This window comes from Calonectris borealis, chromosome 4, assembly GCF_964195595.1.
Source record: "Calonectris borealis chromosome 4, bCalBor7.hap1.2, whole genome shotgun sequence".
NCBI lineage: Eukaryota > Metazoa > Chordata > Aves > Procellariiformes > Procellariidae > Calonectris > Calonectris borealis.
This window is the reverse complement of record NC_134315.1, coordinates 85,559,399-85,582,769: the sequence shown is the minus strand read 5'-3', so window position 1 is coordinate 85,582,769 and position 23,371 is coordinate 85,559,399. Positions and strand designations below refer to the sequence as shown.

The following is a 23,371-nucleotide window of genomic DNA, read 5'->3' as shown; positions in this document are numbered from 1 at the left end:
GCAAGTATTTCTGGAGGTAGGGACAAAGAGCTACTTGGTAGACCTTCCACTTTTTTTAACTGGCAAGGATTCACTCCTTTATTTCCTGCATGAATGTGTGTGTTGTTTCTTTGACTCTTCTTTTTTTTCACTTCTTTGCCCCTCGGGATGTGCATCCTCCGCCTCGCCATTCCCGCTCTGAGATCCGTCTTTCCTCTCGGGGCTTGCCCACGCAGAAGAAGTGCACCCGTTTACCTTGAGGGAGATTTTCAACTAAGGTAATTAAAACAGAACCAAAGGTCACATAAATATTCTTCAGATTGGCTTATACCAGGCTCATTTCAGTATCAAACGTAATCAATTAGTAATTGACCTGACTTAAACTGTCCACAAGGAACCGCAAGCTTCTGCAGGCATATATTTGCCTTGAACTGGTTTTAAAAAACCAGCTTGACTTTAATAAACTGTACATACAGAATTGCAAGCTTCTGGAGACTTAAGCGCGTACCGAATTAGTTTTAAAAAGTTCCAGTTGTACATGGTGATCATCCGAATAAGGCCACATATTCACTAGGAAGATGCGGCATTTAGGGAACTTTGTATGAGCGTTTGTTACTAGCCAGTCTTCGAGAACGAAAGGAGATTTTTCTCTCCCTGCCACAGCAGCACGTCCATTCTCCGCACTCTAGTTTACCATCGCAGCAGAAGACTGAGAAGAAAAGATCAAGGCATTCCTCTCTGCAGAAGTTCCCACACACATAAACAGGCTGAAATTTTGGGGTGTGACTAATCAGGAATTCATGAAGGCCACGTAAACGTTTGTTCCAGCTTCCTGCCAGGCGAGGTGAGGGAGTTCTCCGAGCAGGGAGGAGCGGCGAGGAACCCTCTAGCACCCACCGAACGCTACTCCTGTCTCATGAGGGTTACTTAACTTGCCGTGATCTAAAAATTACCGTTTAAATGAATTAAAAAAAAAAAAGTTCCTTCTTAAAATCTGTATCAGGTCCTTCACAAAGCTAGAGGATTATGAATTACATACTAGTATAGAAAACGTGCTTGCAGGTTACAGCAGCCCTTGAAAAGGACAGCACAAAATATTTCATTGTTAGCATAAATTTATGCATCTCCAGCATCACATATGTAACCGTAACATTCATGCACTGCCCGAAACTACTCCTATCACTCAGGTCGTGCCTCAGCATACTTGCTGACGGATGCTTTAGAGTGAAAGCCCGATTTACGAGGCAGCATTATCTCTTGACAAGGCACTCTGATGCTAACTGCGGTCACCCGTACTCGTCACTGTACATTTCTGACCGATGATATTTTGAATTATTACCCGCACCACGTGGGTAGAGGCCCACATTGAGAGCAGGATGTTACTGTGCTAGGTGCTGTCCAACCCTCCTGTCTTGGTGAGCTTTGGAACCAAACACCCAGACACAGAAAAGCCTGGTGGGAAACGTAAAATACAGGAGAAGGTTACTATTCTCATTTTTCAAACGGGAATCTGAGACAGGCAAAGATGAAGCAACGTATCCAAAGATAACACAGCATGTCTCTTCAAACGTGGTATTCTTGTCACCAACCTAGTGGCAAATGCTCCATAACTAGTTGTGTTGAATACTAATTCCTATATTAACTTCTCCTCCCCTCTGAAGATACGCTTTTCCCGCAGATACAGAAGAGGAAGCATTAACAATGACTAACACTCCTCACTACAGCGCCCTTCAACGGCAGCAATACTGACAAGAAGTATTACAGTTTAGCAAAAACAGAAGGGATACTCTTCTAAAGGCACTTGTTTGCATACAGAAACTCCTAGTGATACTAACACTACAAACTGTTGGTTGCTGGTTTTAACTGCATAAATACAATTCTTACTTCAGGATGCTCAAAGTTTCACTTATGAACCCATACATTTCTACACTATCTTGTTCCTTCCAAGCTGCTCTCCTCCTTCCAAGAGCTCCTAGTATCTTCCACCATCCCACACACCCTTCTCACATTCCCAGTTCAGACGCCTTTTGCTTGCGGCATGCTTTTTTGGTCTTCACTGATAGGTGTTAGTGAAGTAGAAAGACGGAAACCTCTTTTTGAACTTGGGCTACGGCTCCTTGATTCTTATTTTGACAGGCTACACTGCTTTTTTTCCATTTTGTTATGGTTCCCTAGGGCTTCATTTATTTTCTTTTCCTACATCTTCTACCATGTAGGCTTGTCCTGAGAGCACTGGAGTCACAGCTGGAAACAGAACAATGTAGTTTAACTTTTAGAGAGCCCTGTTGACCTGAAGAATGTTTTTTATCTGACTGAGATAATGGGAAGAACATCTAACAGTCACACTGTTATTCTTTCAGAAGTACGCTCCGTGTTCCAATTCAGCAGAAAGCCAGACTGGAATGCACATTCTCGCCTAACTTCTGCAAAGCAGCTGTGTTTTGCAAACACCTGCCCCAGGATTAGTGGGGAGAGAGGCGTAAGAACTCAGTCCCAAAGTTTCTCCCCCATCTCAAGACACGTACTTTTTATTTTAAAACATTTGAAGTTTCAACCTCCCAGTGCCACGCATTGTCAGCATTGTGTCCTGAGGCAGGACTATTACTTGAGCACTGTTCCAAGACATCAGATGTCTATCTGTTTTCTCTACGTGAGGTATGCACGCTTTTAAAAGAAGGGAGAGACTACAGTACAAGATGATACCTTAGAGACCAGGGTGTAAGGCTGGGACCGGAGAGATCCAAGCTGATCATCTCGCTCCGTCACAAATATGCGGCGCAAGCTTGGCGACTCGCTCGGTTTTCTTGCGCCTTCGTTTCCAGTCCGAAAAGCTGGGATGACTCTACTTCTCCAGCTCAGTATGGCCAAACGCAGTAAGGCCACCTGGGACTCCGCAAGAGGCACAGCACTTTAAAAGGCATCGGGGAGCATTCAGACACTGTAGTAATGCAAACGCTTGCTCGTTTATGTTCAGTCACACGAACTGGAAGCTTGGTCAAACCACTTTTTGTTAGCAAGTCTTCTCTGCAAGGACAAGAAAACGCACCGCCTCCACAGTAAAATACTGCTTTCGTCAAACGTCAGCGTGGTTCTGCAGGCTGCCTTGTGGGAGTATCAGACTGGCTCTTGAGACCTGCTAATGCACCTTCTCAGGCCTTCCTCCCTTCCCGACAGACCTAACGCTGCAAGCGTACTTGCCCCTTTCAGCTAACTCGCCTCACACAGGATGCGAGGTTTAAAAAAGAACTCGTGCAAGGGTAGCCAACATCCATCAAAATCCTAGTAAAGATAAGCAAAGTCAGAAAGCAGTCTCTGGCTGACCTACCACACGCAACCAGGGCTATATAAAGTAAGAACGAAGGCAGTATACCAGCGTTGCCAAGACCGATCAGCAAGGACATACGTGCGGCTGATTTTTACTGCACGGTGCCATGTTTTTGTAATTTTAATGAAACAATACACCGAGTGTCTTCAAACTGCAATGACACCAGATAGTGACAACCATAAATCCTTTAAACCATGATTACCTGAATCCATCTACAAGTTTGCCTCCATTTTAAAAAGGAAAAAAGAAACAAGGAAAAAAAAACCAAAAACACACTGCTGTACAATGAGCTGCCTGAGTCTGACCCTCAGGGTCCAGTCCCCTACTCTCCAGCAGTACTTTCACTGTGGTCAAGTGATAAGGCAAAAAAACCAGGCACTCAAAACATCAACTGAAACGGCAAGCTGGATTTGGACTACTCCACACACAGATGTCTCTGCCTAGAGATACAGGGAAAGCACTTCATTTCTAAATAAACGTCATATGGGGCTGCTTGAAGAGGAGGTCTAGGTTTTAAAGAAACACTTTTTTCGGTTTAGCTTTGTAAAATAAAGCCCGCTGATCCTACTATCCAATTTGACGTATTGTGTTAACCGGAGCTGCTACAAGCAACAGCGAAAGGTAAAACCAGTATGTGATCTTTCTTGTATTTTACAAAGACAAAGATGCTAGGAAAAGACAATTATTTAACTTTCTTTGAACCTAAAATAACGGCATCAAAAGGTACTAGGCAACAGCATTTGCATATAGAGCCTCTGTCCGTCTGCTTGCCATTTCATTACATCGGTGTGTAGCATCACAAGAGCAGAGGACCTAGGCAGGAAGGCATGGCTAAGAGCAGAATACAAACGAACTTAAAATCTGTTGTATTTCTGTTCATGACCTTGTGCACTATAGAACTGTCCCATCTCTCAAACAGTGTCAAAACTTTTCAATTACAGCAAGACCAAGCTCTGGGTGTAAGGGCACGGCAAGCAAGGAGCTTAACGCTGACCTCAACAGAAAGGAGTGTATACATGGGCAGAACTGGGTCCAGTGTGACTGCGCCCCGTTTCACAAAGTCCTTGTAACAGTTTTTGAGGTCTCTGCAGCCTAAATGTACTCCCGTAAAAGCCCCCTGCAAAGCTCCCACGGAGCTTGGGAACCCCAAGATCTTGTTATGAACGGGCCAGGGCATACTGACATTGAAGTGCACAGTACGTACTATTTTGTTTCTCGCGCAACTTCATTTTAAAAATATTTTTACCACTGTGTGTCTGTGTTAAAAAAGAACCATTCCTGACTTCAAGGAATTAGATGAGGAATTATATAGAAAGAGAAGACAAAATTTTCAACTATTTGGACATTTTGGGGCATATAAACATTTGTAAAATCTGCTATAAAATTTTTGATTGCTGGTTACATAATTGAACATCCAGGAAATACCTTTGTAGGGACCTTAATACCATACATTTCATTGTTCAGTAAAATGAACAAGGAACTGTAACAACTATACCTACTACATGATATTTTAAACTCCATGGAATAAATGACTTTTTTAAAAAACACTTGAGTTGCTTATGCTCTTCTCTGGAACACTTTTCAGAGCTACCGCAGCTTTGGCTTGCGTTCAGAAGCCCACACCTGACAAAACACCGGCACCAATATTTCAAACGGTCCGAGCTACCAGTAACATGGTCCTGTCACTCATCCAACATTCACAAAGTTTAAAAAAAAAAAAAAAAAAAAAGTTATTTTATCAGCTCTGGTCAAGGCCCCAGAATACACACACTGCTGCCTGTTTAATACAAGGAAGGGAAGAAACTCAGAGATTTTTCCTAGTGCTGCTGTCATAGCTCACCATCTGTGCGAAAAGATAACTACATGTCCGATGTGTTGTGCCTTTGGCATGAAAGAATTGGACTTGCACTCTTCAACTCAAGACAAAAGCTCAGCTGACTTTGGGAGGCACAGTGAGCAGATGAGCTGCAGCTCATGACAGGGAGCTGCATTTCAGTTTGGCTGTGGGATATATCTTTTGCTCATTCGAAGCTGGACTAGCAGCAGGCCAAGTCAGAGCAGCCGTGAGACCTCGATTCAGATTTCAGCGGTTGCGAGGCGACGCAAAAGAGCCATCTGGAGAAATAGGACCGTGCATCGCGTGGTGAGCAATTAGGCCCACACCGTTGTCAGTTTGTATTGCAGAAAGGCATCAAAAAGCTAGGAGAGAAACACAGCCCCCCTTTTTCAGCAGCAAAAAGAGAAACTACCATCTAGAAGACTTACTAGTATCACACCTCAATCATGACTGTTGAGGAATGAAACTGGATTTTTTTTTTTTTTTTTTTTTTTTTGCCCCACAGGCTGTTATCTCCATGACCAATAGCTCCTCCAAAACTCACATCAACCGGTTAGGCTCGCAAGACAGAATGAGACTCAACACCCAGAAGTAAAAATGGGAGAGAAAGAACCCTCTAACTTCTTTGAGAAAATGACAAGACCTGAGGGAATTATGTCAGAGACGCAACAAAAGTAATCTTGCTCTAATCTAATTGTTGCTTTTACTCACCTACTGAGAAACCGACCTTAAAATATAGAATTTACAGGTAACACAGAAACCGAGTAACATTTTGTAATACGCAAAATGGGAATTACAGATGGCATCTTACATAATGACTCTGTCAAAGAGGAAAATGATACTTGCAGATAAGGAAAACAATCTCTTTTTCCAAACAAACCCAAAATTTACATAGCATTGCAGGCCTTCGGAACTTTTCAACAGCACCTATGTCAAAAGCAGACTCGGACTGCAGAGGCTACTGTACTGTACAGCTGTTACACCCTACTCCTGTGCTGCACAGATGCTACAGCTACTACTACAGGAAAAAGTAGTGCTTAGGACTCCCAGTCTTCTGCTTCCGGAAGTAATAAGGAAAAGACCCAGCTTCTTCCAAAATGCATAGAAATAATTATTTTCCCCATAATAAAAAAGTTCCTTTCTTATTTTGTGTTTCACGAATAAGATAGAAGTGAGGGGGGTTGTCCACGTATACCATTATGTCTCACACACAAGCTACCAGAAAAAGGGGTTTGCTTCAGGTATTACCGATTTAGGTTTTGGCTTTGGGGGTTTTTTTGTGATTCGGTTTTTTTTTAATAGAGTCATGATGATGACTGCAAGGATTCTGCAATATGTAGTTCAGCCTCCAGGCCAAGTCAAGCCCTTCACAGGATGTCCGTTTCTCATTTATAGTATAAAGACTAAAGCAGCTGATGATTTCTCAGCAAAAAATCTCACACCTAAGCTTCGATCGCAGTCTATGAAACAAGTACTTTTACATCTGTATAAATTTTCACTGCCCTTTCCCTTTGAAGGACAATTCAAGCTGACTTGTACTGAAGGACAGTAAGCCCAGAGGGTTTATTGCCCACAGATTAGCTGGGCAATGGCACCAGTCATGACGGAAGACGCCCAAGGGGTTCTCAGGGATAGCTGGGGCACACTGACATGCCATTTGTACACCGTTCTACCGAGATGCTTCCAGCGGTCCCAGCACTGCGGCATGTGAACTTCCCTTTCCTACGCTACAGGGAGGACTGGGAGCGGAGCAGTACAGCAGCTAGCTCAGAGATGCCCAACACTCAACAATTCCCCCTACGCCATGAGAGTTTTTCAGAAGCCAGAGAAAGTGTCAAAGCCCCGTTGGGAGCGTCCCGGCTAACCGCAAATTGCCTAAATGGCAGGAGTGACTTCCCCAAGCCATCGGTGACCCCTGAGAGTGCCTTCCGAAGACACGGGGCTAAGGGAATCATCTGCCACATTTGTGCCTGTAGTATTCAAGTCACATGCAGAACTGAAGATTTCATGTTTCATAAAGACGTGTCTCGAGGTGGTTGTGGGACATCTAATCTCACCAAGAATTGTTTTTTCACAAGTGGTTACAGAAAAGGAACCGAGATGCGGAACTAGGCACCTACGGGACCAGATGTACAAATGTACAGCAGAAACGCCTGACCAGCTATTTAAGACATATATTACAATATCTACCTTTTCTGGCCACAAAAGTACTTTAATTCAGTATAAAGAAAATAAACAACCTGTAATTGTTAAGCATTTTATTGCATGCGACTACATTTCTGGAAACGTGGCAGAACTTGGAATTGGGATGTTATTAGTAACGGAAAAACTTAGACATGACGATAAAGATACTCATCAAGAGGCCATTCACTGGATAGGCCAACCAAGTAGATTTAAGAAGACACCCCAGTGCATTTACAACCTTTCTCCTGCGAAGCCAAATGATTGAACTATCTTAAACTGTAAAAACGGTGCCCCAAAGTTGCAGTTCTTCGATAAAACTCTTACTTCCAACTCTCAGAAACAACATCCACCTCTTAACCCTTTTTACTCTTTGTATCACAGTCCAATCCTTCATTTCTAACCGGGCAAAGTGAGCTATAAAGAGCTATTGCCACTTAGCAGGAGCCACACAGCACCAAAGCCACAGTCACCGACCTCCCTGGCCTCCTGGCTCACGCACACCGCTCTCCTTGTTTGACGGCAGTGCCTTCCGCAGAGAAGGGGAGCTGCCGGGACACTTCCAGGCGTCGGGAAGTGCACGGCTGGATCAGGGTCACGGCAGTCAAGATTTGCTAGCCATCTGCCGAGAAGAGACGGCTTTTAAAACGGATTTCATGAGAACACGCTAACATTTTACTAACAGGTGCAACAGTACGGGTAAAAGTCAGATAATCTCTATTTCCACTACAACACAGAATTTGCTGTAACAGCCAAATGAAAAATCTGCTTTTGGACAAAGCCACAACAGAGGAATGATCTTTAAAGAAACTGCTTCCACTCCACACCTGGCCTCACTCTGTCCACCTTCTCCTGCTGACTACCAGCACATTACAATTACCCAAACATTAAGCACGACTGTCACCTGATTTACGCTCTTTCACTGGACCCATTCTCCATGCCTACTCTAGTAACTGAGAACAAAAGTACCAGTCTTAGCTTTTCCCATAGACTAAATAAGGTCCTCCGTATTTGCTGCTTTTAAATGAATGTTAATAGCCTTGCAGGTTTAATCGGTTCCCACCAGATTCAGCCAGTGCTTTAATATCACACAGGTTGAAGACCCCTTCTTCCTTCGCTTTCTTACCAAAAATTAACTGCTTTGGGCAGAGAGATGTCACACTGGGAAGGATGGCCAGAGGCTGCTCCCAGTTTCCTCAAAATAACTGACAAAACCGGAGTCTACTGCTGGGAATAAGGCTGGAGCAATGGCTGACGGACACAAATACTTCGCAAACGCAGGTTCGAGTGGAACAGGGAGAGCCAGCATACACCTGCTCGCTCCACCTCACAAATGCTCCATTTTCCATGTCCAATTTTTCTGAAGGGCAAAAAAATACACTTCTAAAGCAAAAAGATTTAAGGCAGCACCCTTAAATGAGGTGCTCTTATCTTCTCTGTGCTTGGCTGCCTGACCATTCTCCACTTCAATTACTTGGCTGCTATTATGCAAATGAGAAGGAAGCCAGAAGTTATGCACCTGTGTTTGCCCTTGTGTTCAATATTCCTATTAAGTCCTAAAGCCCTATTATGTGGTAGGCAGGCATGCGATTGCTCAACCCAGGTTACAGTAGGGCAGGTGAAGGGCTTTTCAAGCTCCAACAATGGTTACAAAAAAATTAAGTCAACACAGCTGAGAAGAACAAAAACATTGAATATTACTGAAAACATAGCATTTACTACAGCTGCTACTATGCACCCAGATACTTTATGTGTGAGAAAGAATAAGCAAGGTCCGAACCCAGCAGGCCTACCGTCAAACACAACAAACAAGTCTAATTCGGACATTAAACTTGGCTTACGTACCGTATGATTTGCAGTACCGAGGCTTTACACGTTTTCTAGTACAGCTCATAGTGTCAACAGGAGCTTTCTTCTTGCATTTTGGGGGATCTGTTTCACCGTAGAAGCTGTCACAAGGCTAGGTCTTAGCTGTTCTGATTTACTGTTTTTAGAAAAGCAGCTTCCACTTCATCAGGACCTGTCTTTTCAACCGGCTTACGATAAACACCGATTTTGCCCTGTGCATACAAGTTATTCTGTAATAGAGCTGAAAGTCTGCGTTCGTAACTTCCCAGATTGGAGGAAACAGTGAGCAGTATATATACACCATTACACGTATTTGAAAGTTTAGTTTCTGAAGCAGTGATTGACAGCTGTACATCTACAGATTAACCTTACAAGTTACCATCTCAAATAAAATAAAAATAAAAGTAAAGCTGGAGTTCCAAAGGAATATCAACCCGACCCTCCAATTTGGTGAAAACAAAAACTTTGCAAGAGGCCCCTTACAGATTATCTGTGCCAAGACATCAATAGAAAGGCTTTTGGGAAAGACAGAAGTCAGAAACAACTCAGACAATATAATGTGTACCAAACAGCACTTTAACTGCAAGTGAGGGAGTGTAAGACAGTTCACTGAAGACTCGCTACTACTCGAATCAAACAGGCAGGAATAAACAAAACATCAGGCACACCAGAGCTCTATCATATAATACATCAAAGAGAGACTGAGCCAAAAATACGTGGCTGTGCTGCTGGAAGGCTAGCGAGTATGGACAGAAAGTCACGGGGAGAGCAGCAGCAACGCCCTGGCAACCAAGGAGAATCCCAGGCTCAGGTCTTACAAGAAGCTCCCGGCCCACAAAGCAAGATCCTAAACCTCACATGCAACTGGCAGGCACTTCTATTGGACCCGAGCGGTACGTGCCCACCAAACTGATGCCCCATCAGCTGCTTCTCTAGGCTACTCTCAGGATTGGGTTTTTTGGGGAGAGGAGAGGGGACAGCCTGTTTTGTCTAGATCCACCTGAAAACCTGCTAGCAGAAGACGACCAGAAGCACGACCACCAACACGCAGCATCTCAGCTTTCCCGGGCACTCAGGAGGTCAGGCACTTCCGCTTGGCTACAGAACTGTAGAGTGATTTTCTCTGGGTGCTGGCACCGGGGCAGAGCCGAGACGGACATGTATTCCTTTTTCTCCCAGCTGACATTCCTGTAGCCGTATTCCTTTAGCTCTTGGTTTTCCTTTGAGCTTCATTAAATAAACACTTTGTTTCTGGAGGAATTCTTACCTCTAAATTACTAATATGTTGCCTCAGCTTTCACCTGTGTGCAATTGTTTGGCTGTGCATCTGATGATTAGGAGATTTCTTGAAGTCTAGCAACGGAGGAGGAGATGAAGAGGTCTCTGGAGAGAGCGAGAAAGAACTGGGCTTTAAGCCAAACTTAAGTAAACCTTCACTAACATCAGCAAGTGTCTCCTAAGCAAGACTAGGCTGAGTATCAACCCAAGCGTTGTGAACATTTCACAGGACCTTACTTAATCGCACATTCCAACTTCCATTGCTCTGAACAATTTTATTTCTCAGGAGCTCGCTGATGCTTTTATCAAGATGACCTGCTTTCATAACCATTTCAGTGGAAAAGATTTCAGCTGTCAACACTAATTAATTTTATACATACTGTTGCACTGATTTACTGGTGTATTGATATTTTCTTATTGGTACCATTACGAAAAAAGAAACCACTAACATATGGGATAAAAAATAAACAGAGTAGTGAAACACTGCTAAGTACTGAAAAAAAAAAAACCTGACCGTTTTAAGAAAGCTCCCTCCTCCTCCTCCTCACTTCCCATTTACCAAGGAGAGCAAACAGTTCCTGGACTCAGGAAAATCATTCGCTGAACTCCAACTAAGGTCCTTGATGCACAGAAACTACCTCACCAGCACCTAGGGATTTATAAATTTGGTATTAAATGTACCAGCAAAGTTGTTATGAAGATTATTGTCTGGAGAGCTGGAAGCCATCCTTTCCTCTTGTCTCCTGTTCTTTTTCATATTATAGAAAAGAATTTTTCAATGTTTCTGCCAAAAAAAAAACACTCCACGAAACTGCAATTACAATATATTTTAGGGGTGGGAATTGGGAAGGAATATCGTATCATCATGTTTATGGTAGGAAAAACCAAATGAAAAATTCAAATCGGTAATAACAACAGATCTTGATTCCCTCCTCTTCCTCCTCACTTCCGACAGGAACACTTGTAGAGCTATTTTAGCTCTCAGCATGAGGAACTAACAGAGCTGGCTTAAACCAAATCCTTTGTACACAGGTGCCACACAAAATTTCTTAGTGACCTCTGTTCCATATTTTATAGGTAATGCGCAAACGTCTTTGCTGTTTCACTCTTTGGCCTTTCTTATACAGACAATTGCCAATACCGGCGAAACAGATAAAGCTGAAGGGTATTACCGTGCCGAGGGTTCGCAATCACAGCTTCCTTACAATACTTCTCAAAAAACCCGCACGTTAGCCGCAGCAACCTGCACATCGCCCTTCCCTCTGGGACATCAAGGCTCTGTCACCTCCGCCGAAGGCTGGCTGGTGGCGGCTGGGGCTGCAGAGGGCGGCTATGGTGGTGCTGGTCAGGGTGCCGGCCCTGCCGCAGGCACCCACGCGTGCCCGGAGCCTCCGGCCAGCCACCTGCCCTCGGCACGCCGCAGCCCCCGTGGTGGGGCGCCCGGCTGCTCTGCAGCAGGCAGTGGGTCACAGCCGGGGCACGGCCAGCAGAAGCTGGGTGGCTCCAACGAACGAGCAGCTCTCTGCTGTCGTCTAACCTTGGCATAGGACCTGTGCCGAAAAGACATATGCCGCTGGTTACTCCTGTGCTCTACAGGCCGCACAATCAGCGGGAAATGACAGGAGAATCCCCCTTCCTACGCCAAAATTAAGTTGCCAGCCGAGAGTAAAGCCTCTCTTGTCCTAACATACACAAAGGATCACAGCCTAAGCATGAGCGTGGGAGTGTAACTAATACCAGGTGACAGCAATGCTCAGAACATCCAGTGGTATTTAACCACAGATATTTAACACCCAAAGAAATTATCACTAATGCAACACGCATTAGCAACGGGGTGAAACGCAACCGCCTAAGTACCGAGTCAAGCCCAGACCACAGCGATGCCGAGGTAGTAAAAAGTTGTTCCCTAAAGAGCCGTGTGTTTGTTTGCAAGCGTTCATCTAGTTCAGCTGAAAAATACCTAATGGGCTGACTCGAAGCTGGGTAGAGAAAGGCATAGGTGTGTTTCTTTACAGATAAACAAGTTTCATTATGGGTAGCGTAGAACAAAATAATTTTTGAAGGACTTAATAGCTGATGAAAAAGACAGACCTTCCAGGTCATCGAAGGAGATAAAAAAATCCCAGGGGAACCGCTCAGGAGAGGAGAAAACAGGCAGGCATGAAATCACTCAGACTTTCACTCCTGACTAAGAGATGCAGTCACCCGCACTGCAAGTGTCACAGATTTGAGGCCAGACAGGACCAGCAACATCTGCGCTGTGCCTAACGTTCCTCACCCTTGCGCGTAACACAGGATTACCCACCGATTCCTGCGTTTTATCGTAGTGCCTCGCTCAACCGTAACTGCCTATCACCGACAGAAACCCTCTTCCTTTAGAAAGTATTCTCCATTTCTTGTATGGATTGTAATGAACGAACAAGGGCAACACTTGGGGAACCAGCCGACTGAAAGCTCTCTCTACAACACCACGTTTTCCAGCGACACTCTTGAAAAAAATGCTTTTAAGATAGTGTTATGCTTACGTTTTTACCAGCACTCTCGCACCAGTAAGTGAGAAAACCAAGCGTCTTCTGCGTGTGTCTGACTAAAATTGAAGCAGTTTCGGGATCTCCTGTAGCTATAACTTACCCCTCTGACTGTCCCCGAGAGCCTCCTCCCTGACCTAACGTATAAAGCCACCGCCCTGTTCTTCCATGGCTGCTGCAAGATTTCAAACGGAGATGCCTGAAGCGGTAACAAACCTTGACAGAATTTATTTTCAGCTGTCTGCAAACTCTGACGGGGCTCTGTTATAACCATTGAAACCATAAGCACTAAGGAACGACAACTGACATGTTTATCTAGAAGCCGAAAAGGTGATGTAGGGAAGTCACCTGTGCATCAAGCATACCTGGTCCTTACCCAACTCTCTTGTCCCAGGGCACCCCTCTGCATTACCACAGAGAGACAGCAAAGCGGTCTGGAAAAGGCAGGTCGGCGGGCACCTTGGCTGCAGCAGCGTAGCCCCCTCCCCACGAGCACCAGCAGCACCCGCTAACCCTTCGGTGGAGGAGGACACTGCCCCTATAGTGAACCTCACGTGCTTGGACCTTGCACAGGAATTTGGAGTTTGAAATAATGTTCTGCAGCTCTTGATGTATGTACGTGTATGCGCTCTTCCCCTCCCCAAGCCACATCCCCAAGATAATAGACAGAAGTGGAATTCATAATCCATCAAATAAATTTCCCCTATGTTACGGACTTACGTCATGTTTTGCTCAGGATTTTCAAAGATTATGTGTTTATATGAATTGGCCTGTGTTTTTCTTGGGAGTAAAATCATCTTGACAGAGATGAAAGGGGGGATGTCCATTCTGGAGCGGAGTTAGCAGCTGGGTTAGAATTTACCCTTGAGTAAAAAGAAGGTAGAGTTTCATTTTGAAACACTGATGCTCACGTTAATAAAACAAAAAGAAGTTCTATGAAAATATTCATACTTATTACCTCACTGTAGGTATCTCCCTCTAGCAAGTGGAATTTACAGAAGTAAAAATAAACAACAGAACTAATAGCTTTATATGGACCTGCAGCAAGCAAGGCAAGTAAATGCAAGCAAACCCCAAGCGTTCAGGGGACAAAAGGCGCTACAGCATACTTTTACTGGATGACACCAACATGGTCAATTATTTGTAAAGTCTTAGCAAGTACACCATTTAAAGAGACTGGAAAAAGTCTAAAAGTAAGATATTCCATGCATACAATCTTCCAAAATGCTAACCGATACGATTATATCTCACTTGGGCTCAAGTTCCATTTATTTAAACCGAGTGGGATTTGCAGTGAGACTACAGGCTCTTATCTAATTGACAATACTTTTGCTATTTTTACTACCTTGCTTCATAACCATCAGCTCATGCCATTCTTTTTTTCCAGTCCTATGCTGTACTATTAGTTATTTTTATTATCAAAGATCTAGGTAACCTTTTTATGCAGCTCTAAACTGTATTTATTTTGTGATCCTTTCAGAGACTTACTGCCTCCAAGAAAAATGACCATAGAAACTGTCACAGTCAATTAATAAGCTAATTTTGCACATTCTCTCCAAATCTCCAAGCTATTCCTTAAGTGTAGTTTAAAAATAAACACTCTCAGAGGCTACAGGAAGAAGGAGGCACTTTTAACAGCCTTCATTTCTGACCTAACCATAGGAAATAAGACAAAAGTGAGAGCAGAAATCTCACTTTAAGGCACCGGCCATCAGCAGCCTACATGCCTGAAGCAAAATACATTTTTTGGCTTTGGATAATCTAGCCTTTGTTTCAGCCCCATGCAACTCAACTATGACTCAAGGACCCAATTACAGGAAGTCCCTCTGGGCCAGCACAGAGATGTTTCTGATAACAGCAACCGAGAAAAAGGAAAGCACTGTGCACAAGAAGATGTTTTCACGTAACCAGTCTGCTATGCAGCAGGCTTGTGAGCTGTGAACAAACGTTACTCGTAACATTACATAAGCTGACTTTAAAAACCTAAGTAACACTGCACTCAAACCCAACAAATCTAGTTATCCTTTGGCAACATGCTTGGATTTAAAGCTACAGCAGACAACATAGCGGCATATATTTCTTGAAGTGACTAGAGATGGTTAACTCAAGTTGTTTCTTTTCAAGTGACCCTGCTTTTCAACAAGTGCTGAGCATCCACCATGTAAAAATCAAAACCCATGGCCCAAGCTATAAAACCTTTTTTGTCCTTTTTAGAAGAATGTAGGTTGCCAAGCCCGTTCACAAAATTGCATTCAACACATGCATCTCCATTGCTTCTCAAGGCCAAGTTCCACACAACCTAGCTAGCGTAGCCAAAAAGATAACATACAGCTGCTCATTTTTTCCAACCAGCACCAGGCACGTCAATCCCCATTATTTCACAAAGTGGTATTTAGGATGGGGTTTGTGCAGATTACTAGGTTATCTCTGGACGTGAGCACTGAAACCCTGCGCTTCTGCCGTCTTATTTCTCTAATGCATCAACACTGCAAGAAATCTGCCTTACTTATTGAAAATGGTCAGAAGACAGCAAATCTCCTTTGTACCACATGGAAATAATTTGCTATTTGCCAACTGGTTCTCCACCAAAGTGACGGGTCTCCACCAGAGCGATCTTTTATTATTTGGATCAGTAACTGACATACTTGATAACGCCTTAGCAATAAAATACAGTTCTAGGGACTGTCTCTTCCACCTACAATGGAGGAGTGTTCAATGAGTCTGCTTCCCAAGATCAGCATCCTTGTCCACATAAGCAAAACGAGAAACTGCTGACAATATACAAAAGGGCTGGAGCCACTCCTATCTTCTCCCACTTCCTCCCAACATGGTTTTCTTTTTTTTTTTCCTCTGGGAAAAGACAAGCTTTCAGATTCAAAAAAATTTCACGTTCATTCCAAGCCCCTAAGGCAGATGTTAAGTGCAATGGCCTGGTCACCGAGAGGCTTAAACACAAAAGTTGTGACCCAAGAAGACACAGAGTTGAAATAGGTTCCAGCACTGTAACAAGCTATGAAGAAAGCTGCTCAAAGCAGCAAGCCAAAAACACAACATGAAGAGCTGGATAGCAGCGCGCTGAGGCACCACCAGGGAACAGCCCCCAGGACCTTGTCCAGAGCTCTCACCTGGGGGGGGGGGGGGGCCAAAGAGTAGCATCTGTAGTAGTAAACAAAACAGTTCCAGCAGTCAACTGGTGCAGTGACGCATAACACCACTGAATCCCCGTGGCTTTAACAAGTGGGTCATCGCATCCTGCTGGGACTTGTCCCAGGATCACCTTAACTCCAGAACCGCAACCGATAGGTCTTTGGGCCAAGGACCAAAGTACCGGTCCCAAGGATGACTCTAACGTTTTCACTACAGGACGACCAAATCTGTGTGCCAGCATGCAGGCTTTGGCACTGCTTGATAACCAGAGACCGGGCCCTATGGAACATCCCGAGGCACGAGGATGCTAACACAAGTCTGGGCTGTGAAAATGCAGCGGAGCTAGACCAAAGTAGAAGGATCCATTCCCATTGCCAAGAGGTCCTGGGTCCCCAAAACACACTGTAACCCCTCTAATGAGCTGGCATCATCTCAAAACACCAAGGCTGCTTGCGGAGTCCCAAAGCTGCCTGAAAGCCTTGGCTCCCTATTTGGATACTTTTAAGGACAATAGTTTATGAATTCTGTCCTACCCAAACTTCTTCCAAGGCCAGTGGGCACGCTGACACAGATAAGTTACGGCAGCCAGGTGGTAGCAAGTGAAAGCATCTGGAGCTTGTCTAGAAATGCTCAGGACCACTACGAAGGGTGGGACATGTGCCTGAGACTTTTGAGAGAAAACATTACAGCTATTTGCAGTCTGCCAAGCGGGAAAAGCTCGGATACCCTCAGCACACGGACTTTACACCATACCAGCAAAATAGATTATTTATTTCAGATAGCGGGCTGAATCCTGACCCCATATATACAAATAATTCCAGAACACATTCACATTTTACGGCTACGAGCAACAAGAGATTTTTCAGGCAGTGCATCAGTTAACCGCTAAAGAAAAAAAACTAAGAAAGGAAAAAAGCGAGGAGCAGAAAAAAAAAAAAAAAAGCAGTTGAGGCCTTTTCTGCTGGGAGAGCGGACTGAGAAGGAATTGAAAATTGCGAGCTACGACTTGATATAATTACCACCGCTACTCGAGGCTCACAGCTGCTGCCCGAAATGTTCCAGAAATTTCTGAAAGCTTTGAGACCGCTGCCAAAGCAAATGCCATGCACTGCAAGGCTCGAGACTGGATTTCTAGGCAGGATACCTATCATTACAAGGGAATTCAGAGCAGCTTGAGGTTTTTTTGTTAATCTTTTTGTTTCGATCTGAATTCCAAGGTACAAAAGCAAAAGCTTTTGGCACAAGTCAACTGAAGAAAACATTTCTGTGCATGTATTTGAGAGAGTAAGTTTTTGCCCAACTATAGTTCCTTAGCTATTGCAGAAAAGGTTTTCCTCCGACTGCCAGAGAACGCTTTGCTTACAGTAAAATAAGGTTTTGTATTTTCTCTTCTGCTGAGCTATCGAATCACTTCTTCCAGTTAACTCTGCTATGTTCCCAAGAGATGAAAATCTCATTACCTGAAAAGCACACAGAAATTAGACCAAGTCAGAATCACTGCGCTAAAGCTTTATACAACCAATTGACCTGTCAGAGATAACAAATGAGTGGGCATCCCACCTGTATGAGAGCCTAAGGAAGTTACCTTTCTTGAGATACAAAAGCCATTGAATTCTGTGCTGAATTTAAGTTTTCAGGGTGAGGAAAGACTGATTTTTTTACTCCATGGAAAAACGGATTTAAAAATAAGAAAATAAATATACTAGCTGAACTGACAAGATAGGAAGACAAGGTGAACATTGCTACAGCCGTATTTGAGGAAATATGGATGAACAGATTTGTAAACATGTCCACTAAAGAAGATTTTTAGTAGCTAACAGAGGAAGATGGAGAGCACGAGTATAATCTTTTAAATAAACTACCAGTGTTCTCTTAAATATGATAATATCTTTATCCTGGGATAATCAACTCCTTCACCTTTGGCTCCTGAGCTTATTTAACTCAAGATACAGTAATTATTTCATTAACCTAAAACACCCATGTTGCAACTTACAATTATTAAAATGCTGTTAGTCCTAACCACGCACACGGGGAGAACGTGAGCTGCACTTATGGAGGCGGAAGGCGGGGGGGGGGGGAAGGCTGAACTACGTTTCCAGCTCTCTCACGCACATACATAGAGATGTCATGCATTTCGGTAAAGCTCCATTAACTTCAGTAGAGCTACACAGATGACAACAGTTGTGGGTCTGGCCCAACATCTTAAATATATAACAATAAAAAAAGAAGACATTAAACTAAAATTCTATTATTGGGAGTTTACATGCTTGCTACATGTGTGCTTCCAAGTATAAAATAGTAGTTTTATTACGTTTGACGAAAGGTAGCACAGTACTCAGCTTCCACACATATCCCCAAACAAGCTCACTGGCAATGGGTTAATCCAAGAAACTGAGATTTTACCAAGAAGTAAATCTTGCCCTAATATAATACCTCATACCTCATCCATCTTACTATGAACATCGTCCTGAATTGCTAAATAGTAGCGAGAAGTGCTCTGTAATTTAGAAAACCTGCAGTATTTTTAAAAAGGAAAATAAAAGTTTTAAGTTAAGGTTTTGTAGCATGTGGTTCCTCTTTACAGTTCTTCAGCCTTCCTGGACCCATTTACAAGAATCATAATGAGGTTAAAACGTTTAACCAGAGAACAAACAAACAAGCATTGCCCGGACAGGCACCGCTTTGCTTTGTTTTACTCTTAGGTTACTCTTCCTCACAAAACCTAACCTGATATTGGGAATTGCACCTTTTTATGATAAAATTGGGGAAATTCATGCTCTGGGAGCCATACAAATCCAAACATAGCCACTGTCTGTTCGTTCATGTAATTTCTATGAGCTTCTCAAAGGGCTGGTTGAAAAGGAAAGACAGGTTTCCGCTACGACAGAACTGAAGGAGGAACCAAGGAGTTACACTTCTACAGCCTCGCTGATTGCTGCAAAGCACAAGAGACCTTCTCCTCGGACGACGCAACTCCTGCGCTCAAGGGAGTTCTGTAGCACGAGCTGTACACCAACGTCTCCTCATGCTACCTGGGCATGTGCAGGGATTTTTAAAAAGAGAGTTTTAATTGTCTTAGAAAGACCAAAAAAGAGTAGCTGGAAGACAGATTTGGGGTGAGGAACTTCAGCTTTAGCTGGGCCTGCGAGAGGACAAGTTGAACAATTGCGTTATGCCTTCCCATGTTTGTCTTTAAGGGCTAGCTAAAAAAATGAGTTACATATGCCAGCTCCTTACACCATCTGATTAATTAGCCCTTCAGAGCAGGTTACTGATGTGTGCATTGGAACTCGATATTGACAAACAAATAATTACCTATTGGAAACGGGCTGGAATCCGGCCCATGACTTCACCAAGTACCTGAAAACTGACAGTCCTATACACCGTGACATCTGAAGCAGGAAACAATGTCTGCCCTGCAACTTCCAAAGACGGTAACAGCTTTAGACTATTTTTTTCCTAAGAAAAATAAAGTGAACATAAGACATAAGCTTGTTACAAGTGGTTTGAGCTAGAAAGTTTTACACTAGAGCTCAAGGTATCTTAGAAACTCTCATTCCCTTTTAAGCTGAAAAACCGTCTACAAAAAATCACCTAAATAAAAGATGTAATTTGAAGGCAAAAAAGTAATTTCTAACATATTGCTGAGATAACTGTGTTTGTACTTCCTAAACTACTTTTGAAAATTATATCAAACTCAATTCAATTATTTTGTTTACTGTCATCATGTCATGAATTAGGAGAATAAGATTAATTATTTTTTAAGCTTCCAAGTAATTCAGTTAAGATTTTCCTCTGAAGAGCTTTTGAAATAAGCCTCTTATTTGCTTTTCATAAGTGCTTAAGCGTTTTGGTAATGCGCTGCTTTTTTTCCTGTGTATTTTAAAGTAGGTTTGAGTTTAAATAAAGAAGTAAATATGAAGACTTATTGAAAATCTGGAAAATATAGCCAGAAGAGAGAAAAGATTTATTTGATGGTGAAAAAATTAATTTTTTTAAACAAGCAATACCACAACTGATGTTGCAAAGTCAAATCCAACAATGCATTTAGTTATGAGAGTTAAGGCCACAGAGATTTGCAAGTATTTTATTTATAAAACGTGCTATACAGCTGGAAGTGCATGACTACAAAGAGTCTGCATTTCAATTGCAGTTGCTAACATAATTCAAGTTGTGAACCTTGACCCTTGAGTGTGAGCATGGGTTCAGAAAACAGTTCATCAGGTCATAAATAATTGGAAAGACATTTAATTCCATGTGGAATAATATTAATTACATTCCTTAGAGAAGTACTGTTGCAGATGTTAATATCAGCAAATCAGCTACGGAGCACTCTAAATATTTTCAAGAAAATTAAAAAAAAAAAAAATTTGCCAGTTCTAGCATGTACAGTTTACTTTACGACAGAAGATGGCTTGAGATCAGAACTAGAATGAAACCCCCACAAATTCCAGGACCTTCCAAAGTTTTGTTAATTTGTCTAAGAAATTATGAGCTAGATGTAAGTTTGGATTTTAATATTGCCCTGATGCCGAACGTCAAGAAGCGAGAATATCGGAGTTTATGTTTCTGTAGCCCATCTCTAGCTTTCACGCTCGGCCCTCGAAGTGCTTACGCTGCAGAAAGGACTGGTTCACAAAAATACTTTTAACAGTTCCGTGTTTCAGTACACGGGGTTTTGTGCATGTAATTCCCCCTCCCCTTATTTTTCTTTAAATCATGTGGGTTATACCTTGCACAATTAAAAAAGCATTATAACATTAAGATCTCTTGAACAGTACAGCACCATGGGATCCATAAATCAAGCTTTACAAATCTAAATAAACAAACAAAAAAAGAGTAATATTTCCCAACGGCACCTAGTATTTTTATACATTCAGATATTTTAAGGTGCTATAGCGACTGCTTAGAATATTTATTTATGCCTAACACGTTCTAATGTGTGCCGCCTTTTCAGCAGCATAAATACTTCACAAACAACTTCGATAGCTGTCTATGATTTCTCCCTCAAGATTAATTTTTGAGCATGTCTGTTTGGAAGAGATTCAATTGTTTTCAAGAAAGCAGTTAGTGAAAAAGACAAAAGCTTTTCTTGGTTGGGGTTTTGCTTCTTTAAAACACAGAAAAGCAGAGGGGGTTCCAGAGAGGGGGGAACGCTATCAGAATAATTGCTTTGTGCAGTATTCAGCATTTAGATAATTATTACTTTGAGGTGTATTGCAAGAGTATGAGATGTCCTACAGCAAGCTTCTGAAAGAGAATTTCAGGCCTAAACCCTTCAATCCCTGCAATTTAAGACAAACTGACAAAAGCTCAAATATTAAAAAGCTGCACCGAAAAAAGAAAGGGGGGGGGGGGGGAGAGAGATCACGACTGTGAAATGCACGTGCACATAGCCTTTATGTATCTGGAGTGGAAAAAAGAGTTTGAAACATGCCTAGATTATGCAGACCCATGTATTTGGTCAGAGGGAGGACTCCCTGCCCTCCTAACGGTTGCTATGGTTTTCAGAAGCTCTGTCTTATAATTGCATAAGCAAAAAAGAGGCACTTGATATTAATATAGCCACTGAATGCCGGACCTGACAATTCGTCGTCATCACCCAGGAACTGTTTTCTTTCTCCAGACTGGCAAGGGGTAATTTTTGGACCGGCATTTCCACAAATGACTAAAGAGACCAGACGTGCAGATGAGCAGTATCAGGTCTGAACTACCTTCTTGCTTCTCCGGCTGGTTGCCTTCCCCCACAGCACGTGCACTGACTTGCAACGTTTGGCTACACCTTCCGATATCCCAAGCCTCACATCAGCAAGGGAGCAGGGCACAGCAGCAAAGGCTCCCCGCCTCCCCCCGCTGAGGCAAACAGAGCCTGGTTAACACAGGGTGTTCCCTAGATCCAGGAGAAGGTGCTGGCGTTACCCATTCCCTCCAGTTACACAACTGTTCGGGTTACTCCCGGTGTGAAGTTTTACACGAGGAAGCGTGAAACGGACTGCAGGAGCAAGAACCCATACAGGGAAGTTTTCAACCTGAACTGCAACATGCAGCAACTCCAGCACAGATAGAGGCAATGTAAACGGGTCCACCAGCGGCCTCCGCGCTAACTTGCAAAAACCTCACCGCATCTCAAGGTGAAAAACAGTTCATCTCACACGATAGCTCCATTAAGTGCCATTTCTGAGTAGAGATTGCCAATTGTATCAAACCGCGCCAAGCCACGCATGATGGTTTTGGGACAACTTCTAGAGATGGTGAAGACCAAGTTCTGGCCGAACTATATTTACAGTAAAATTGCAACAAGTTTGTTCCGCATCACATTCTGAAATTTCATGTAATGAGACGTATAAAATAGAAAGCCTGAAAACCATGACGAAACTACTCAGATTTTTATCCTGAGACTACTATCAGAAATGCAGCTCAGGAAAGCATTTGGATGGAAATGCGTACTAAATTAACCGTTTTCCTAAAGTGAAACCGCACCACGGGCAATGCCATAATGGAACACATGGCAGCACACAGCTTTGGTGGGGACGAGCAGAATTCAGTTTCTATTTTGCTCACTTGACCAAAAAGAAGTGTTTCTGGACCAGATTCACGCAGCCTGGCCGAAAAACCTTAATTCCCCTGCAAGCGCTCACTATTCACTGCTTTTTTACACAATGTTTTCTACATAAAACTGTTTGGAACAGTCACCATACAAGTGAAAAACTTTTCTAAAAAAAAAAAGATAAAAATACAGTTCTCAGATAAATAGGCACTGGATCTAAAATCCGTTACGTTTTCAGTACTCAAAACATTTTGAAATTCTGAGCAGAAGTTAGAAAAACAACAACAGAAGAGCACAAAACAAGGCAGAAATCCTCTTCCCCTCCAATATCCTCATTCAGTAAGTCAACAGAACGCAACAGTTCTATCCGGGGACAAAAATCCACGTATGGTTTTAGCTAGTGTATAGGAAAAGCTTTTTCTTCCCACTTTTTGGAAGACACTGTATCAAGAGTAGATACGCTACATCAACCGAATCACCTTAATTCAAACGGCTGCAGTCTTCTTCAAATCACTCTGACAAATGCGTGCGGCAGGACCTCCCCGTACAAACGCCACGCTTCTTGTTCCCCAGGATACCACATTTACCCATAGCCGCTAATTCCATTCTTCATTACCATTTCTAACAATTTCCCTGCACGGTTGTCAGAGCCTTACTAGTGAATAGTTTACTGACTCTCCCCTAGAATATGTTTTGAAAAC

At 43.0% G+C, this 23,371-nt stretch overlaps 1 protein-coding gene across 1 annotated transcript in view; it reads right to left on the bottom strand.

Moving 5' to 3' along the window:
• CFAP299 (cilia and flagella associated protein 299) overlaps positions 1–23,371 on the bottom strand; it is a 216,804-nt gene that overhangs the window by 143,038 nt on the left and 50,395 nt on the right. The window lies entirely within an intron of this gene.